The sequence below is a fragment of the Petaurus breviceps genome, unplaced genomic scaffold, assembly GCF_028583685.1.
Source record: "Petaurus breviceps papuanus isolate PSGF00001 unplaced genomic scaffold, PetGlider_PUasm1.0 176, whole genome shotgun sequence".
Taxonomy (NCBI): domain Eukaryota; kingdom Metazoa; phylum Chordata; class Mammalia; order Diprotodontia; family Petauridae; genus Petaurus; species Petaurus breviceps.
The window spans coordinates 24,641,263-24,663,301 of record NW_027185771.1 but is presented as its reverse complement, the minus strand read 5'-3'; the positions used below and the strand labels follow the sequence as shown (position 1 = coordinate 24,663,301).

Sequence of the window (22,039 nt, the reverse complement as noted above, 5' to 3'; positions counted from 1 at the left end):
CTATCAGGAAAGATTTTGCTTCTCTCTTCATGAACTATAAAGTTATTTTATTTGATCATCATCTTTTATCATTCATATTACATTTTATCACTCATATTACACATTTGTGCAAATATATGCTATACATACATGTTATAAATATTTTATAATATATGTGCAAACACATGTTATATACATGTGAGAATTATTACGTAATCTCAATTTAGCCCTCAATATGTTAGACAATCATTTTATACCTTTATACCTTCCTAATAGATACATAGTCCCACTCACCACAATAGCTATTATAAATCTTTTTCTCCCTCCTCAATTCTCCCATGGTTTCTCCTCTTTCCAACTTCTTAGAACCTTGATTTCTTTACTTCCCCTCTTATCTATAAAATACTCCAATTTCCTTACTTATCTTCAATTTCTCCAAAGGCCAAAACTCCTTTCCTGCTGGCTAAGGAGGAAAATGTGCCTTTTTTCATTCTAGACTAGTCTTTGCTTCCCCAAAGATCTTTGCAAGCTGTAACTCTTTTATCTTAATAAGCTAGACTCCATAATAATACTCTCTATATTAAATGTCTCTACTTCCTTTTTCTGTATCCTGGATCTTGACCCCATTATTCTTTTGAAATTGCTTTCTTCAAAAATAGTAATGATCTCAGTTGACAAATCTATGACTTTTTTTTATTCATCATCGTTCTTGACCTCTCTGTAATATTTCTTACTGTTGATCCACCATTTCTCTCCCTCTTCTTTCTCTACCCTATTTTGCTTGACAATCTTGTAAGCACTGATAGGTTTATTATCATCTCCATGTAGATGATTCAAAGATCACAATATCTAGAGCTAGTATCTCCTCTAAGCTCCAGAATCACTTTGCCAATTGCTTCTTGGAAACTTCAGGTTGGAGGTCTTGTTGAAATCTCAATATTAATGTCTCAAAGAGAAATTATAATCTTTCCTGCTAAATCCTCCTCTCCAGTGAATTTTTCTATTACTCTTCAGAGTCAGAATCTCCCCAGTCACCAAGACTTATAACTTTGGTCTCAACCTCAACTTCTCATTCAAATTCACCCAATATATCCAATATTTTGTCAAATTTTGTCATTTCTATTTTCAAAATATCTCTTGTATAAGTATTTTTACCACACTCATAGCCCCCAAAATGGAACAGGCTCTTATTATCTCATGCCTGTACTACAATAGCTTCCAGGTTGATCTTCTCTCAGGTCTTTCCTTACTTCAATTCTGTTTTCACTCAGCTGCAAAATTGATTGTCCAAAGGAGGAGTATGACTATGTCACTTTCCCCCACCCCATTTGATTAAATCCAGGGTCTCTGTTTGGACTTTAAATTCCTTCCTAATTTGACTACTTTCATTTTCCCCAATCTTTTTATACTTTACTTCCCTTTATATTCTGTTTACCCAACTACATTGGCATATTTGCTTTTCCTTTCACCTGGTGTCCCATCGTCTGTCTATGCCTTTTCATTGGCTTTCTCCTATACCTAAAATATTTTTCCTCCTCACTCTGAGTCAGTTAAAATCTGAGGTGCAACAGGACCTCTCCCACTCCTTCAATTTCACCGCTAAAACTTTCTTATGGAATTACAATATGCATGCATATATATATACACATAGGGAGAGAGAGACTGTAGACACATATTTGATTACTTGTCCTCCTCACTCTTTCCATCCTGATCAGAATTTGTATTCGTCTAAGAAAAAGTCCATATTTTGCTTTCTTTCTATTTTTTAGTTCTGAGGCATAGAAAAATTTAATAAAGACTCATTGACTGACTGACTCAATGTTAAAAAAAAAACAAGAGAAAAGAAGCAAAAAATGGGAAAGGGAGGTGGGGTAAAGAAAACTTCCCATGCATTTTAATTGCCCCTTAATGGAATAAATTGCTTTAAAGTATTATAGGTCTCTTTCACTTGAGAACTTTCAAGCAAGAGACTAGGCTCAAATCCTTGCCTCAAAATGGTTACTGTCCATGTGATGGCAGACATGTTACTTAACCTCTCTAGATTCCATTTCCTCATCTTTCAAACAAGGAAGTTATAGATTCAATTGCCTCTGATTTTCTCTTAAATTTTACATCTATAAGGTTATGATCCCAGGGTTACCTAACCATCACATAAAAAGAATGTTTAACAAGGTTAAAACACTTAGTTTAGGTAGACACAGACTCCCCCTATTTCCATATATAAAGCACCTGATTAACAGAGCAGGACATAGTGACATTCATAGACTAAGAGGCTCAGCTTTCATGTCAGAAGTGATATTTATGCTATGAGGTGACCAAGGATCTATGTGAATATGACTTGACACTACCAGAAAGTGCATTGAGAGTTAGCCTCCTTTAGCTAGGCCCTTAAAATAATCAAATCTGAGGGACTCTTGCCTTATCTTTTACCTTCAGGAAAAGAAATAGTTAAATGTGGGGTAATGGTAGGTAAACAATGACTTATCATTACTAAATTTCAAATTTTATGTCAACTCTAATCTTATTCTGGAAGTACTATAATGCCTTTCCAAACATCTGGGCTCAAAAGACATCTATGCTCAATAGTTGGTCAGAGGATTTTTTTTTATTCAACAAACATTTTTTCAATGCTTACTACTTAAATTGTGAGGCAAGACAGAATATAAAGTGGTCAAAGGGGTCAATATAAGAGGTGAAAATCACCCCATCTTAGCCTTTATACCTTAACTAAGGGAGAATATGTCAATTTATAGACAGAATCCTTTCAATGAAAAATGAAATATTGATTTTAGATGAGGTTTAAAAAGTCCCTCAACTGCAATTACATCACATGAGACTCATATAATGATAGACCACTGTTATAGGAAGGTCCCCTAGGTTAAGTGCATCTGGAACTTGTGGTGGGAGGCTTGCTTTTCAGTACCTCCCACACCTTGGTGCTTTGTGATTGGGCAGTGGGTCAAGAGGGTGGTTACATTCTCTGACCCAGGAGAAGGCTATATAATCCCTGATGTGAGGCTTTGCTTTGGATCTCACTTTGAGAAGTGTTGTGTGATTTGACCAGATGAGAGTCTGTGCAGCCATTGAGACCTCCCTGGCTTTGAAAACCCAGAGGTTGATGCTACCCTCTCTGGTAAATGTGATTTGATATGGATGTAATAGTTAGACAGTTAGGAAGCCTGTCTGCTTGATCTGTTTCTCTGTCTTGATAATTCTGTCTGTATACTCTGAAGTTTGGGTACTGACCTTTTTCCCCTGAACTAGGTAAATGATATATATATATATATATTTGATGGATTAAAGTAAGCTTGTTAAGCCATTTTGAGTTTCTTTCCTTTAGCAAAGCAGATCTAAGAACTTGTGTTGGCAGCCACCCTGGGGATGCTGGGGTTCTTGCTGCTATAACCACAGAGTCTTAAGTATGTCCCAGGAAGTCTTTATAAATTCATTCAGAGAAAAGTCATTCAAAGATGTTTGACTATCCATAACGACATTAAAGATGAACTCCTGAGGTCAGAGACAGGGAGAGAATATTTGACCAGAAAAGTACCATTAGAACTTTAAAAGTCAGGAGGATTTTGGATCTTCAATTTTCCATTAATATTCTAGCTGTATTCCTGGTTCTGATGGAAAAAAGTGTCTTACCTATATTAGGAGCCATGTTGTGTTGGAGGTTGGGAGAGAACAGATATGGCTTTAATATGCTTAAAGAGAATTTCTTGAATACTCCACTAATAGCATAAGAGGAATTCTAGCAACCTGGAGTTGTCAAATATTTTTTACTACATGTACTCTCTAAGTTTTCCCTTGAACTCTATACATAGTTTTGGTAGATTGTATCATGGATTTGGGAGAGTGTTGTCTAACAAATATTCTTATTATATTACCTTAGTAAATAACTCTTTCAAATAGCTATTTAACATGACAGATGATACTGATTTTCAACTGATAGGTGACATAATAGTGGGGTTTATGTTGAAAGTATTGTAAAATAACTTTAATTTCTTAGGAGTATCCTTTACAACTCTGAAGGAGATGATGCAGCCAAACTCCAGGCAAATTACTTGTCTATGATAGTGGGAGTTGGGTTAGAGATCCTCAGGGTTTACAAAGGCTATAAAGTAAAATAAAGTAATTCCTTACTTTAGGAAACTCATACAAATGATGAAATAGTACATTAAGGTAAAAGGAAAAAAAAAAGGAAACACTAGATGTTGAATAAAGAGACCTGAATTTGAATTTCAGAGACTTATTACCTGTTTTCCTCAGCAACACACTCACTTTGCTGCATTAAAACATTTTCCTCTCCTATAAAATGAGACTAATAATACTAGCACTAGTTACTTTATAGGTCTGTTGTGAGAAAAAAACACTTTGTAAAAAAATATCCCTTATAAAAATGGCAGCTGGATGGCACAGTCAATAGTGAGCCAGACCTGAAGTGAAGAAGATTCATCTTTTTTCTCTCTTTCTTCCTGTTTCCAGGCCCTTCTCACCTACAGATACGCCCCTTATAGTTTTTGGCCAACATAGTGATTTCAGATACAATGGATCTACTTTTCAGAATAAGGGGAGGCCTTGATCTAACATTTCAGCTAGCTTCTACTGATGACATTTCTACAAAAAAGGGCATTAAAATACATATTGAATGACCTTTCAACCAAACTTTCATCAAATGCCCTCATGTTCAAAATTTGCCACAGTTCAGTGTACATGTGGTCTAACAGCAACATGAACACAGTTCCAGCAGAACTGACAATTCTGCTTGTAAGGAAATACCATGCTTCATTCAATTTGACCAAGAAGAGGATACAAAGTGAAAATTCACCAAAAAGAGAGGTAAAAATACAGAGACAGTTTCATATTGTAAATATAGATCTCATGTTGGAAATATCAACTTCTCTAACTGCTGTAGCTCCCCTCATTGAAAGAGAAAGTAGAGGTCATGGCTATGTTAATATGACTTTGCCAATTGATACAGTTATATCTACAGATCCAGAAGAATCATGGGGAATAGTTCAAAGTCATCTAGTACATTCAATGCACAATCATTTAATGGATATGGAGAAATGCGTTTTGAAATACATGAAAGGGACATCTATTGTAGTCTCTGAACCACTGCACTTTTGGTTACCAGGACAAAAAAAAAAACTTGTAACAATCTTCTATCCATTAGGAGATCCAGATGGTCAGCTACAATCTTAAAGTAAAGAATTGCATGACCTGTACCACCTACCTTGTGATAGATCTTATTTCCAAAGAGCTAATGTATATCACTTTCTAGATGAACCATATAAAGATGGGTATATCAAGAATACACATAGTGTTCTAAATCCACTGGGAGCAGAGTTCTGTATGATTTCAATAGTTCAAGGAATATATGGTTATCATCATTACATGCAGGATCAGATAGTCCTTATTGGTTTCTACAAACTCTCTACTCTTGGTTCAGACATCAGGGAAATACCAACAGGTCCATTCCAACCCTCCAGGAGATTCATCAGGTCCTTGTTGATGTGGGAGACAAAACAACATCATTTGTAGGGTCATGGCAATGGATTAGTCTATCAAGGTACAGTTAGTTCTGAACCATTTGATGGGGATAACTTAAAAAATACTGCTTGTCAGCCAAGGTTCTGAATTAGCTTCTCAAGGAAGGGAACTTGTCAATCATTTCCAGAGTGAAGAAACTCCAGTAATGATTGGTGGAGTGGTCTTGGCTCATACAATACTAGGGGTAGCATGGAAGGAGGTGACAGGGCAGGTAAAATATCTGATTCTGGATCCTCATTATATGGGCCCAGAGGACCTGCAAGTCATTTTGGAAAAAGGTTGGTGTGGATGGAAAGGTCCAGATATTTGGAAAAAGGATACCTACTATAATTTCTGCCTTCCTCAGCAACCAAAGACTATTTGAAGAATCCAAGTAGAGCTAATATTTATAACAACATAGGGTGGATGATGGTTATGTAAAAATAATGCAAAAACTTCATATAGAAACATAAGGAAGGCAAATGTATATAGTAGCAAATTCAAATGCAGCAGTTTGGTTGGAACATAGAACATACATACTATGTGCAAGGTACTCTAGTTAACAATGTGTCAATGCTACAATAGTTGAAGAATGACTAAAACTGATTTTTCTTCATAAAAAAATGATTCATCTTCCTGAGTTCAAATCCAGTCTCAGACACTTATTAGCTAGGCGACTCTATGGATATCATAAAACCCTGTTTTCTTTAGTTTTCTTCTCTGTAAAATGAGCTAGAGAAGGATGGAAAATCATTCCAATATTTTTGCCAAGAAAACTGCAAGTGGAGTCACAAAGATTTGGACACTCCTGAAACCACTAAACAACACATTTCAATAAGATAGTATTTTTCTATGAACAGCCACTTTAGTCCTCTATGATTCTCTTTTCATATGCATGTGACCTGACCATTCCCCATAACACCCCCAACACTTACAGTATACATGGTGGAGATAAAATGGAATAGTGTTAAGGAAACTGGCATTGGAATCAAGGGAACTGCATTCAATCCCTGTTTCACAAGTTGTTTATAGTTTAATTCCCCATTTTTAATGTAACTGGGGATAAATCAAATGAGCCTTAACATCAATTTCACCTCAAAATACCATTACAGTAGGGAGTAGAGAATGTGTTTTTTAAACCTAAAATCATGATATAAATTAGTTGTTATTTTGCTCTATAAAATGTATATAGTCATAGATGGACCACCTACATGGTGGAGTTATTTTAAACTAAGTGATATATAAAAATGAAAGTTCAGCATTCCATGAGAAATCACCTTTGTGCTGGTTAAAACATGAAATAAGGGTGAATAAGGTTGTGCTAAGGGCTTGATGGCCATTATGTAGTTGTAGGTACTTGGATAAACAACCTCTCAGGCTCTCTTTTATGAGGATGTTGAGATAAACAGTCTCAAATGTTCTTTCTATTTCCAAATGTTCATAATTGTATTTAGAAACATAGAAAGGCTGAACTCAATATCTAAAAGCCAAGGCCATGATGTGATTTGAACTCAGTATATTATGTGAATCTCATTTTTTTTTTCACTTATAATAAGGGACTGAAAATAGTATTTAACATATTTCCATTGCAAAGACATTGGGGGAACAAATAGGAGCATTACCATGAAAATGCTTTGTAAAATTTAAATGCATAGTATTATTTTTGAAGGGTCATAGAGTGAAATTTGCTTCATGTTTGTTTTACTTAAACTGAGAAACAAGATGTAGGATCAATGTATATGAGAATGAATGCAGGGAATATGCAATAACCATAAGAAAAAAATCCTTAATTTCTATAGTTATCCAAAATTTGAATGTTCTGCCTTGTGAAATAATGAGTTCCCCACAAATGGAGGCTCTTTGATAGCACCTACATCAGTATTTGCCAGGATGTACAAAGAACATTTTATCCTAAATGGATTGAAGTAGGTGACTATATTACCTCTGATGTCATTCTACCTCTGGAATCCTATAATTCCATGACATCGGAGACAGAGATATAATGAGTTCCTCACCACTGGAGACCTTGAGATAGAGGCAGGATTCCTGCTCAGTTCATGGGTTGTCTTCATATCCTTTGAGATTCCTTCTAAATCTAAGAGCATCTGTCTTTTCTAATATAACCTATATGTTGTAGATACTAAACTACTATTATTCATCTTCCAAATTAAGCATACTCTTGGAGAACAGTATGATCTGGAAAATTCTTCATTATGGATCAGTCAGAGTTAGAAGTTTCAATGAAATTCCAATCTCAAGTAATCAGGGAGTGGTCCCTCATGGAATGGAAATAGCATTCTATTTGGAGTCAGGAAACTTGGGATCAGTTCTCATCCTGAGAGCTGACCATTTGTGTGACTTTGGTCAAGTCTCTTGTCTTTTCACAGTTTGACTTTCCTGATATGTGAAATGTAAGCAATATTACTTGCATTAATATAACAGAGTAGTAGTTTACATTATGGGATAAAACAATTTATATGTGATCCCCAATCTATAAAAACATTATAGATAGGGAGGATGGGGGTGGTGGTGCAAGAATAATCTTTGCTATATTGAATCCAGTCAGCAGTTTAAATGAAATGTCCATTGTTAGCAATTGCAGTGGATTTTGTGAAGAATGTGGAACCATTCTCCAATTTTTGACATACATTTCTGTTACAACAACCCATCAAAAAGAAGAATATCTTTATCCTTCCTTGAAATGCAGACATTCTAGAAACTTGCTCAACTGCTGTGAGGTTGACACATCTGTTAATTGTTATTTACATTTGATGGCACTCCAAAAATCAATCCTGCCTGCCGAGTTCAATTCTGAATGGATATAATGACTGTGACATAAACTGAAAGCTTAATGGTGGAAAGGCACCTGTCAGAATAACGAGTGCCAGGGCCTCAGGATATCATCAACCCAAGAGAATTTTGTCTCCTGATGCAATGTGTCAAGCTTGTATCATTCATTGAGCATGTCAACACAGGATATGCTCTGGAAGAATAAAAATGTTTAGACATTTCACACGATATTATCCTACATATGCTACAAGACTAATTTTCCTTTTACATAGATCTGACCAGGTCACTTCTCTACTCAACAATGATCACTAGCTCCCTATTCCCTCCTGAGCAGTCTAGATACCTCTTATTGCAATTCAAGAACCTAGATATTTAGTCCCTACCCTAACATTCAGGTCTTATCTCATATTACTTATCTTCACACATATTAAATATACCCAATGCAAATTTAATTATTCAGTGTGATGAAAATCTTTCTCCTGCTTTCTTTTCTTTCCTTAATTTTCCCCCCTAATTTCTAGAATGGGAATAGCTATTACTCTGGGTTTGTTGATTTACTATTTACATGTAAAAACTAGCTCAAATATCACCTCCATGGGAAGCCTTTCCAGTTTTTTACTACTTGTAACTCCCTTCGTCTGCCCTGTGGCTACATAGTATATTGTTTGAAACTTTCTAATTTCCTTATCATATAATATTTTTTTTTATATTTATTCCCCAGATAGACTCTAGACCTCCTTCAGGCAGTGACTTTGTCTGTCTTAACTAAATTTTATATTCATCTCAAATACCTAACATGGAGAGTATTTTGCACACAGTAGTCCTAAATAAATGATTATTAGATTATTAAACCAATATACTCATGAATGATGCTGAATAATGCTTTACTTTTTTTTACTATATGCTCAATATTGTACATAGTTTGAGTGAAAAATTATTCTATTTGGAGTTGAGAAGCATGAGAAATCACATAAATTAGAGCACACATGATCTGATGGGCCTCAGTTCAGGCCACTAATTAGTGATTTGCTTTGGCATAGATGATGACATTCTCTGTAGCCACTGACAGACTTTTTTTTTTACCAGATGTCATAAAGGTACAAAGTCATATGAATTGTACAAAAAGTGAAGGTTCAAATCTGTGAGTCAACTAATATGCAGTCAACACATTAATTCACACATATCTAGAATTAAAAAGAATCTTTAGTCTATTGTCTTGCCCAATTCACTTATAGAAGAAGTAATGAATCTAAGTGACTTTCCCAAAGCCACATAATGAGGTCATGATGGAGAGGGGAATTGAATATGTCTCCAAATCAGAGCCTAGTGCTCTTTCCTTTCTAATATATAAAGAATGTAATGTAAAACCTGTCTGTTTATTGTCTAACAAGAACCCCTTTTTTTCTCTTATACCCATATACTATACCCATAAAAAAATCCTCAACAATGGCTTTTTAACTCATCCTTTTTGCTTTCTCTGCTACTTGTCTAAATTATGAAATCATATTGAAGTAATTCACTACAAACCAAAATTTCAATCAGACCGTAAATGCTAAATGGCATATGTTTTGTTTTTATTGATTTTGTCTCAATAACAAGAATGAGAAATATCTTGAATATTTATAAAAATAGGCAGTAAGAAACAAAGTCACCAACAAATTATTGCTTCCTTTTTTTGCATACTCTTTATGATTAAGTTTTTATGTATTATACTCCTATTACTTATAGTAATAATAGCTAGCATTACAAATACTATCTAATTTTATCTTCACAACAACCTGGAGAAATAAGTACTTTTGTTACCCCCGTTTTATATATGAGGAAACTGAAACACATAGAAGTTAAACAACCTATCTAGGATCACAGTTAATTAGTGTCTGAGGTCAGTTTTAAATTCAGGTGTCCATATTATAGGTCTGACACTCTACTGTGATACCTTGATACTTTTAAAACATTTTTTTGCTTTTTTTTTTTTTTTTGGAGGGGGATAGGTAGGGCAGTTGGGGTTATGTAACTTGCCCAAGGTCACATGGCTAGTTTTTGTGTTAAGTGTCTGAAGCTGGATTTGAACTCAGTTCCTCCTGACTCCAGGGCAAGTGCTCTATTCACTGTACCAACCTAACTGTCCCAATACCTTGATACCTTTAATGGAAAAGATCCTTGATGAAAATCTCATGTAATCATTCCACAAATGGCTTTCTCCAGAAAATCTCTTCCCCAAAGTCACAGAATTCAATAAGAAATAGGAACTAAGATTTATAAACCCAACATTTTAGACCAATATAGAATTTATGGCATGTGAGTATTTATTTATTGGATAGTTTATTGTTAGATACAATAAATATGAGTAGATGGCCCCTACAGTCCCTTCGAACTCTAAAATAATGTCATTTTGGAATACTATACTACTTTTGCTTTATCAACATATTATCTAGGGTCTAGTTAGTTCTTAAGCATTATTTTTTAAAATATAGGAGTGAGGATTAAACTGTGATATCTTTTGGTAAATACTGATATTCTTTTTTTTTTTCTTTTTGGATGGCAATTGGGGTTAAGTAACTTGACCAATGCAACATGGTTGATTTTTTTTGCATGTGTGTGGGTGTTAAGTGTCTGAGGCCGGAACCAAAATTACTCACTGCACCACCTAGCTGCCCTAAATACTGATATTCTTGTTAGAAAGGAGAGGGGTGTTGAACACATCATCATGAGATTTTGATGGCAGGAGATGGGATGGAGAGGATTTTGAACTACATGATTATATCCATAAGGAATGTGTTTTTTTTTAAATTGAGGATATATTGTAGTATCCTGTTTGAAGATAAATTTTGGTAGAAGGTAGTTTAAGACTATGGAATGGGCTTTAAAAGAGGAGAATGTATCCAGAGGTGGTATAGGAAGCAGAAGTATAGTCTCCAATGGTGCTCTAATTTTACCTAATGAGTAATAAGTTAGGGGTTATTTGGACTGTATTGGACCAGGTTAGTGGGAGACTTGATCTTCAGAGTGGTCAATTTTCAGTTAAATCGAGATCACATAAGCAGAGTATATGAGAACTGGGATTATAAGTGAATATGAAGCTCAGTCCCTCACTTTCCGGAGGAGGAAACTGAGGATCAAGAAATAGAAATAACTTGTTCAAGGTCATCATTTTCAAATAATGGAAATAAACTTGAATCTAGGCTTTTTCATACGAAGCCCAATTCCCATTATACTGTACCAAACTACTTGATTGAAAAAGCTCACAGAAAATGATGCAGTGAAAATATGTTTCATTGTAGAGCAAGGATTCTAACATTATATGATGGTGAGAGCTAGTAGAAAGTCAGATGGGTAAGAATGGTTAGGAGGAGGAGTGTTGTAGTGAACATTTAACAACTAAATCTCTAAAATAAAAGTACCAGCCATTTTTAAAAGTTTAATCTGTATTATTAACATTTTCTCCATCATTTTCTCAAATCTAGATGATAAACAAAACAATAAATTAAAACCTGTCTTGCAGTATTTGGCAATCTCCAAAGTTTAAATTCTCATACTGAAAATTTAACAATTGCCTCTAGTGAACTGGTTAGAGCTAATTCCAACACACTCCCAGATTTAAACTAGATATAGACGAAATCAGGGAACCGTAAAATGTAGAGGTCAGAGAACCATAAAATGTTGAAGTTTCAGGTTTAGGGGTGCTCAGGACCCCAAAACACCAACATGCCAGTCCTACTAAATGAATTTGATTCAAGTCTTCTCTCAGCCAAAGAAAAGCAAAGGTTATTAAAGAGACTCTTAAGAAGCCTCAGTATCTGTGATGCTTGCATTGCACAAGTAGGCCAGAATCATCTGACACAAAACTGACTCTGTGTTAGATCACCTCTCTCCTCCTCATGGAGGCAAGATGGATCTGATATAGAGAAAGGTTGTGGGAAGAATCTAGGGGTGGTCTAGAAGAGGATTTTGGATAGGGTCTTTAGGAGGAGTCAAAGGAGGTCATACTCCAGTAATGAGAGATTAAAGGTGGGAAGTAGGTGGAGACTACCTGGAGATGAGACAATGGAGGGTTTAGGAGGATCAAGGCTGGGAAATAGCTGGACAAAGTAGGGCTAGGCTAGTAACAGAGATTTTGACCAAGCAATAAGGGAAAGACTTATGGCCTCAGGCAAATGCCTCATCTAATGGGAAGATTCAAACGGAGTTCAAGGGGGTTCCCAGAGCTAGTACCTCATGAATACCTAATTCTGCCAAGAAAACCCCAAAGGGGGTCACAAAGATTTGGGTGTGACTAAAACAACTGAGCAACAATGACTATTATGGTGGCATTTAATACCCCTTATACCTGTAATATTTTGTCTGCCTCCCATGTTTAAAAGTCCCTTTTTCTTCCCCTCAACCTCCTTGATTTTCTGATTTGATTCATTTTTCAGCTAAATCCCATCTTCAGCAAGAGGTCTTTTCTGGTCCTTCTTCATGCTAGTGCTGGTTGTCTGAGAATCATTGTTATTGTTTTAGCTTGGTTCTTGAAAATGACCAATGACATCAGGAGGGTGACTCTTGACTAGCAAGTGAATTGGATTTAAGTGAGGCAGGGCTGTGCAAAAGTCATTAGCCTCATTCTCTCTTCCAGAGTCATTCTGAAACCAGTGGCAAGACATAGTCCAGAATGCAGTGGGAGACCTTAGCCTTTTTAAACTAAGGTCTCAGTTTGTCTGAAGCCATATCCATTCAGTGATTTAAGGCTGCGTAAGAATTGAGGCAAAAGATGACCTTTGAGAAGGGAAAAGTTTGCCTTCTCAAAAGAATAGATCTGAGAGGGGAAGACCCTCAGGGTTTCTAGCCAGAACAGAAATAATTACTATTTACACTTTCTCTGGGTCCTTAAAACACAAAGAATAAGGGAGACCTGGGCAGGACCTATTATTGACCAATCAGTGAGACTCAAAGTGATTTGGGTTTAAAGACAAAGTCAAGTAGCTCCATTTGAATTCCAATGGGCTTTATCTAAGCCTAGTTTTTTGAGCTATAAGTCAAGGAATCTTAAATGAGAACTACAAAAGTCAGTTGTCCCAGTTTTTTGAAAAACAAAACAATGATAAAGTAAATAAGTAAAGAAAAAAATCTTGCCTCCAAACCACAGGATATTTTGCAAAGTATAAAAGATCACAGTTTATATTCCTTTGGACAGAGCACCCACATATAAGGATGTGACTCCCCATGTAGAGAGAGAGAGAAAGGAGGAAGAAGAGAAGGAAGCAAGGAAAGAGAAGAAAGAGAGAAAGAAAGAAAGAAGGAAATCGCATTATACAATTGGACCTGGCCAATTGAATCCCCAGTGGGGCAGCCACTGCTACTCAGAGTGTTGTTTTCTCTTTGTTCTCAAAGAGGACCAATGCTCTCAGGAAGGCCATGTCTTAACTTGCAAGTGATTTAGATATAAGTGAGGCTGAGCTGAGCAAAGTCAGTCTCACTTCCTCTTCCAGAGTTATACAGAGTCCAGAGGTAAGACATAAGTCAAGACAACTGGACATGGCCCTGGATGTCTGAGAATATTTCAAATTTTCCAGTATACACATTATATGCACATATTTGTCTCTATGTTGTGTTCTCCATTAATGTATGTCCAATTTGTATGCACATGGTTGTTTCCATGTTGTTTTCTCCATTAACTTATGAGCATCCTTTAAAGGGCATGGACATTTTTTTTTATATAGCTCTAGTATTTATCACAGTACCTTGGCAGGCAAAAGATACTTAATGGATGCTTATTGACAGAAATAAATAGTATTTTTTTAACATACCATGTTGTAAGACCACTTCCAATTCTAACATTCTCTTTAATGTTTTGAAATATAATGTTCTAAGTTTCCTTCCAGATATAATATTCCATGTGCTAACATTACTTATAACTTGTACATTTTATGAGTTGGCTTTTAGATATTGAGTTCAGCCTTTCTATGTTTCTAAATACAATTATGAACATTTAGTAATAGAAAGAACATTTGAGACTGTTTATCTCAACATCCTCATAAAAGAGAGCCTGAGAGGTTAAGTTTATCCAAGTACATACAACTACATCATGGCCATCAAGCCACTTACTTAGTACACCCTTACTCACCTTATTTATGAGTTGGCATCATGTTCCAAAGTTCCTTAGAATTGTTTTTCTATTTTCTGATACTTTACAATATAAAATGCATTCCAGTTTAAACATTGCAAGTTCTAAGAACCATTTCTTCTTGAAAGCCATGAATACATGATGCATATCAATAAGGCTAAAAAGGCAATGATAATGAAATTAAATAGAAGTTAGTCAAATGCTATATTGTGTCATATTAAATATTGGTTCTATAATAATAATAGTCATTCAGGCTCTGGGAGCCCCCTTGAGCACTCCTTGAATCCTTGAGGTGTAGGCTGTGGGAACCTTCTTGAGCTCTCCTTGAATCTTCCCACCTAGGGCATTTGCATGAGGCCTTTCATTGTGGCTCTGCCCAAACCTTTGTTACTAGCTTGGCCCTCCATTGTCCAGCTAGCCCTGAACCTTGATCCTCCCAAAATATTTATAACCAAGTCTGTTACACCCTTGAACTGGCCTAGCCCACCATTGTCTGTTGTCTCCAGCAACTTCCCACCTTTAATCACTTACCTCATTGACACCTCCTGAAGACCCTCCCCAAACTCCTCTTCTAAACCACCCCTAGATTCCTCCTGCAACCTTTCTGTGTGTAGGACCCCATCTTGCTCTTTGTGTGTGAGAGCACCATAGAATTTCATCTTGCCTCCATGAAAGGAAGAAGACCAGAGAATGATTTAGTGCAGACTCACTCTGTGTCAGATGATTCTGGCCCGCTTGCCCAATGCAAGTATCACAGATGCCAAGGCTCCTTAAGCGTCAACCCAATATGGTAAACTTTTAATAAACTTTGCTTTTCTTTGGCTGAGAGAAGACTTGAGTTGAATTCATTCAGCAGGACCTGCTGTGTTGGAATTTTGGGGTCTCAAGCACCCCTAAACCTATACATCATCATTTTATGGCAACCTTCTTCAGTAGTTATAGTAGTTATAGTTGTAGTAGTAGTAGTAGTGGTGGTGGTGGTGGTGGTGATGAGGTATGGGCTCTGGGAGCCCCCTCAAGCTCTCCTTGAGCCCTTGAGGTACAGGCTCTGGAAACCTCCCTTGGATTCTTCATTGAATCATCCCATTTGATGAGGCATTTGCCTGAGGCGATAAGCCTGGGCCTAGACCTCTAGCCTAGTTACTAACTGATAACTACTAACTCTAGCCTAGTTACTAGCCTAGCCCTCCATTGTTCATCTACTCCCCCCCACCCCACCTTGATCCTACCAAAATATCCACCCTTGAACTGGCCTAGGCCACCATTGTCTGTAGTCTCTAGGTGACATCCCACCCTTAATCACTCATTGACCTTATTAACTCCTCCTGAAGACCCCCCCCACCAATGTCCTCCTCTAGACCACCCCTAGATTCCTCCCACAACCTTCTGTATATAAGACCCCATCCTGTCTTCATGTGGGTGAGAGTGCCATAGAATGCCATAGAATAGTGAGAGCACCATAGAATGACCTAGCACAGACTTACTCTGTATCTAATACAAGCGAACTTTTAATAAACTTTACTTTCCTTTGGCTGAGAGAAAATTTGAGTCAAATTCATTCTACAACACCCAGTGTGTTGGTAGCCTCTTCAGTGGCAGTCATAGTCATTGTCATCGTACTAGTAGTATTAGTAGTAACAATAAAAACATGTTTGTATGGCTATATCACTTTTGCAAAGTACTTTACAAATTTGATCCCATTTTATTCTCACAACAACCCTGGGTAATAGGTACTATTAATATCACCATTTTACAAATGAATAAACTGAGGCAAAGATAATTTAAATAACTTACCCAGAGTCACACAGCTAGCAAGTGTTCAAGGCTCAGAGATTGAACTCACAGCTTCCTGACTCTAGATCCAATTATCTACCCACTCTGCCACCACACTGCTTAATTCAAAGATGAGGGAACATTGTAAATTGCAAAAATCAAGGAAAGGTTTATGGGGATGATATTTTAGTTGTTTCAGTGAAGAAACTTCTATAAAAGTGCAGAAACAATGGCTTCCTTGGCAAGAGTTTGGGACCTAGTGATGGGAGCCTTGGGTTTGAATCTGTGCTTTGGCATTTATTAGTAATGTTACCTTAGACAAGTAATTTTGTCTTTCCTCACATTGGTTTTCTCATCTGTAAAATAAGGGATGTGGAGTAGATAATCTCTAAGATCCTTACCAGTTCTGAGAATCTATATTTTAAATGGCTTTAGAGTTGACATATTCTGTGATAATATATCCAATTAATGAATTTATTTAGACTGGTTTCCTCCCTGTCCCAATCCTTCCAGTCACCCCTAAAAAGAAAGTACGGTTCTTCATTACACTGACTTTTCCTGTGTCCAAGTCTACAATAGCAATAGCAATATCAAGAGAGGAAGAGGAACAATTATCCAGATTGTTGAGGCCAAAAAGCCCTATTGCTTCAATTATTTGGACAATGTAGGTGATCTATTTTATATACTGACTTGCCTCAATAGTCATGACAATATATCCAATTTTTCTACATTTTCTTATTTTACAAAGTATGTTCAAATATATCCATCCATCTATCCATTCACTTAAATTTCCTTGTGAGGGAGATCCTATCCAAAGTAGTCCTATCTATTTTTTGGCAGTTCCATTAGTTAGGGAGGTGTTGTTTTCGTTGCTACTGATTTTTTTTTTTTTGAGTGTGAGTTTTTTTCTTCCTCCCAACACCTATTTTAAATATTTGACCTCTAGGGCCAAACAATATAACTTTAATCACTCTTCTACTTAACAGACTTTTGTGTTTCTCTGAAGTTTTCTCTTCTCCAGATTTAATATCCCCTCTTCCTTCAAATTATCCTTGTACATGGTTTCTACTTTCCAGAAGAGTATATCCTCAAGAGATAGATGTGACTAATTCACTAAAAGTAAATAAAACAATATAAAATAACAAATAAAACAATATTCAACATAAAACAAACAAATATCCAAATGAGCTATTAGCCCTTAAAGCCATTCAGGTTCAAAGGAGTAAAAGACTGGTATGGCTGAGTGTGTCAAAGAAGAATTACTGAAGAGAGTAGTACTTGCCATAAGAGAAATAAAATAATATGAGTGGGCAGGACAACAAAACAATCAATACAAAATATAACAAAATTCAAAATTTCTGCTACTTTAAATTTTGGAAGAAGTATTTTTCTCACAATAATTCTGAGGTAGTTTGTTTAAATGCTAATATTTTCATTTTGTAGATGATGAATTCAAGGCTCAGAGTGATTAAAAATTTTCCCATGGTCATATAGTTAGGAACCGAACTTTACTGAGGCCTCCTAACTTCAAAGCCTGGGTTCTGACCACTGAGTTATAATGTTTGAACTGAAACGACCTCATCAGATATTAAATTCACAGTGAGGTACATCAGAAAGATACTTAGATTTTAACTTTAAAGTGCTGTGGTTAAATCCTGTCTCTGTTACTGTATGTCCTTGGGCAAGAGACTAGAGCTCCTGGGACCTTACTTTCCTCATCTGTAATCGAAGGGATTTGGACTAGATAATTCAAAAGTCACATCCATCCTCCAAACTCATAAACATCTAATCAGTGGTTGATTTGAGACTTGAACTTAATTAGAACCCAGATCTCTTGACTCTTAGTCTCATCCTTATCCCAGCATACTACTGAGAAGGATAAATGACTCTAAGCAATGACAAACTTGGAGGGGGATGGACATTGCAGGCTTGACGGGAGCTGAAAGGAGAGGTGCCACAAACCTCATTACAGCTCTGCCAAAGAGGCACTTCTTCATGATATACTAAATCTTCTTTGTAGCTTTCATATAGGATAATATTTATAAATGACAGGAGATATTTAGCCAAGTGGTGATAAAATAGAATTAATTAAAATTTACAAGATGGTTCAAAGTAGTCCAAATATAGAGCTGTATTTTCACCACCAATTTGGAGCAAGAGTAGAGTATAATTGGCACTCCTTTATCACCATCAGCATCAAGGTGTTTGAATTCCTTTCCAGGCATATCCCATTACCGCAAATTATTTACATCAACTGTTTCCCACTTTATTCACGCAAATGGTTTAACACTGATAAAAAATATAATAAAGCTTCATGTTTTCAAAGGGAATAGTAGCTCTAGTCACAACTGTCAGCTCTGATAACTTTCAGATTTAACTGACTAAGATGAATTACTTCGTCATTGAATAAATCATTACTAATCATAATTTGTGTATGTTCCCGGACTCTGCGATTGAGAATGACAGCACTACAGCCTGTCCAGAACTAATTGCTATAAATGTGCCAGATGTTATAAAAATCTGGACACTTTCAAGGCAGAGCAGAATGAAGCACAATTCAGGAGGAAGGGAGCGATGCCATGATTTAAGGGTGTAATCTATATTTCTGACATTATAGGTCAAAGAAATATAGTAAATATAGAGAGCCTTTATTAATATTGTAAAAGGTTATTTTCCTCTGTGCTAAAAAACTTTTTTTTTTTTATGTCTTGATCCTAATGGACCTGGGCTTGGCTATAAATTTTTGTGCTCACACAAAGGACATTGGTCTGTGGGAAAATGAGAAGCAAAGGCTTAAATGAGGACTTTGCTGTCTTTATTTCATGGGAGAAGGAAGCCTCTTTCCATGGAACATAGAAAAAATGTATTATAAAGTAGAATGTCTTCATTCCTAAGGAAGCCTAAGAATATGAGGACAAAAATGATATCTGAATAAACTACTTGGCACTTTCTAGTTCATTTAGAATTAAGCTGCACAGTAACACATTAGATAATAGCAAAACATTACTTAGAGGTTAAGGGCATCAATATTTCCATTTTCTATGCATTGTTATGGTAATAAAGCCTTTTAGTCAAGGAAAATATGAAACCATAAAACTTAATGCTCTATTTGAGGAGCAATTACAGCAAATTATAAGCAACTAGGATGTACCAAAAGTGCTATGAATAAAATTTTAAAGTATAATAATATACTGTAAGCATTTATATATTGGATAATATCCATTTATTTTAAGTGTTAGTCTTTTAAAGATAATTACAAAAACAGATTCTAGAAGTAATTATCATATTGATAGTCTAGAATGAGAGCTTTCAAGTAAAATTTTGATTAAAAATTTTAAAAGCAAATTTTCTATGAAATGGCTCATTTTATGCTTTTATAAGGGAGTGTTGTATAGTAAAATGGGCATGATACTAGAAGTCTGGGGGTAAGCTCTCTAAAGTTAGGGGCTATTTTATTTTTGTTTTTGAATACAGAATACTTAGCACAGTACCTATCACAGTGCCTTGTGATAATAGTCTCTCAAGAAATTAAAGAAAATCAAGAAAGTTGATGCACTGATTGATCCTGTTAAAGTACAGACTTGCCACTAGCAAATTGTGTGACCTTGGGCAAGTTATTTCTCCTCCATAACTCCCATTATTCTCAATGATAACATGAGGGAGTGGAAAGCTAGTTCCACCAAGGATTTCCAAGTTATTTAACAGGTTTAAATGATGTGTCATGGAAGGAGCCGTTGAAGAAAGCATGTTTGTCTGTGCTGAAAAAGAGAAAATTGTGGGAAGAGGACATGATTTTTTACTTTAAATAACAGACTTTTTTTGAGGGGAGGGAGAAAGAAAGAAAAAGACTTGTTTTTCTTAATCCCAGAGATAAGCTAAGAAGCTAAGAGATACTCTAAGAACAATTGTTGATTTTTGTTGAGGGGAAGGGCAACTAGGTGACCCAGTGGATAGTAACAGACCTGTAGTCAGAAAGACCAAAGTTCAAATCCAGCCTCAGATACTTTCTGATTGTATGATTCTGGACAAGTCACAACTCAATTTGCCTCAGTTTCCTCATCTGTAAAATGAATTGTAGAAGGAAATTGAAAACCACTGTAGTGTCTTTACCAAGAAAACCCCAATGGAGTCACAAAGAGTTGGACATGACTGAAAAATTACTAAATAACCAACAACAATAACAACAAGATTTAAGCTCAATTTATGAAGCCCTGGAGTGAATGCTTCTTCAATTCAATAGTGCCCTATTAATGAAATTTTTTTTAAGTGGAGGTTGGTTGACTCATAGGCAATGTTGTTGAGAAGTCCTCCTCAGGCTCTCATTGAATTAGATGCCCTCTGAAATTCTTTGTATCTCTGCGATTCTCAATTTGTGATTCTACATAATGAAAGATATGCATATGGTATTTATTTAGCTTAGAAAAATTAATTGTATCTTAAATGTATTATTATTAGCTTAAAAATCATTTCAGATTCAAGTGGAGCCAAGATGGCAGTGTAGAAGCAGGAAAATTCCGTGAGCTCCCCCCGTAACCACCCATAACCATAAATATAGGTATTTGACCTATAAAATATAACTTTAAACAAACTTTTGAGCTACAGAACCCACATAGTGACAGAGAAAAAAAATCTTCTCCTGAAGGCAGCCCAGCAGTCCAGCAGGAAGAGTCCATCACACCATTCTGGGAGCAAAGCCCAGCCACTGAATGAGCCCACGGTTTTAGGCCCAGGGTGGCCCCGAACCAGGAGCAGCTGGAAAGACTTCGGGAGAGTGGATCACCAGCAGCTGTGGCAGTTTTCAGAATTATCAAACCATAAATGCCAAAGGCAAAGTAAAAGGTCAGTGTGGACTTTAGGAACAGGGGTTCCAAGAGTGCAGTCCAGCTTTTGCACCTGGAGGTAGAAGTGACGGAGGCACCCTGACTGTGCAGCCACCACTGCATTATTGCTTCAGAGCTCCTGGCCTACAGATTGTAGGGGGACGAAGAAACCTTTCTGAGGGGTAATCAATCTTGCTTTAACCTGCTTGGATCTGGATTGCAGTGTTGGATAGAGGTACTGGTGTTTGTGACCAGGTGCCAGAGCCTGTGGAGACTTCAGAAAGGGCGCAGAAGTAATCACTCCAGCAGCTGCAAAAACTCCAAGGATTTGGGACAAAGATCTCCTCTCTGGAAGCAGAGTTCTACTGTGGCAAAAAGCTCAAAAGTCAAGTAATTCAATGGCAACATGAGCAAGCAAAGGGAGCAAAGCAAGCACAGAAATCCAACTTTAGATTCCTTTTTTGAGGACAAAAAGGATCAAAGCATGGAATGGCAGGAAGACAACAAAGTCAGAACTCCTGTACCAAAAGCTTCCAAGAAAAATATGAATTGGTTACAGGCCATAGAGGAGCTTAAGAAGGATTTTGAAAATTAAATAAGAGAAGTGGAGGAAAAAATGGGAAGAGCAATGAGAATGATGGAAGAAAATCATGAAAAGTGAGTCAACAACCTGACTGAAGAAAATTAACACTTTAAAAAATAGACTAACTCAAATGGCAAAAGAGACTCAAAAAGCCAATGAGGAGAAGAATACCTTAAAAAGCATTAAAAGGCACTATGATATGGAGATCCATCTTTCTGCACTGGAAAGTCAGAAGGGGACTGAGGGAGGATATAGGAGAGAGCAGATTGGGGGAGGTGGTATACAGTGAGATTGCTGTTTTGGGGTGGTGGGTAGGGGGAAGATGGGGAGAAAATTTGTAACTCAAAATCTTGTGGAAATATATGATGTAAACTAAAAATAAACATAAAATTTTATTATAAATAAATAAATAATTTAAGATCATGGGATTTTTTTAGGCTGTCCTATTACAATATCGAC

The 22,039-nt window shown here is 36.3% G+C and overlaps 1 pseudogene; it reads left to right on the top strand.

Annotated features, from left to right (window-relative positions):
* Positions 1-4,526: 4,526 nt before the first annotated feature.
* On the top strand, positions 4,527-5,896 carry LOC138159626 (ufm1-specific protease 2 pseudogene; annotated as a pseudogene).
* The last annotated feature ends 16,143 nt before the right edge of the window (positions 5,897-22,039 follow it).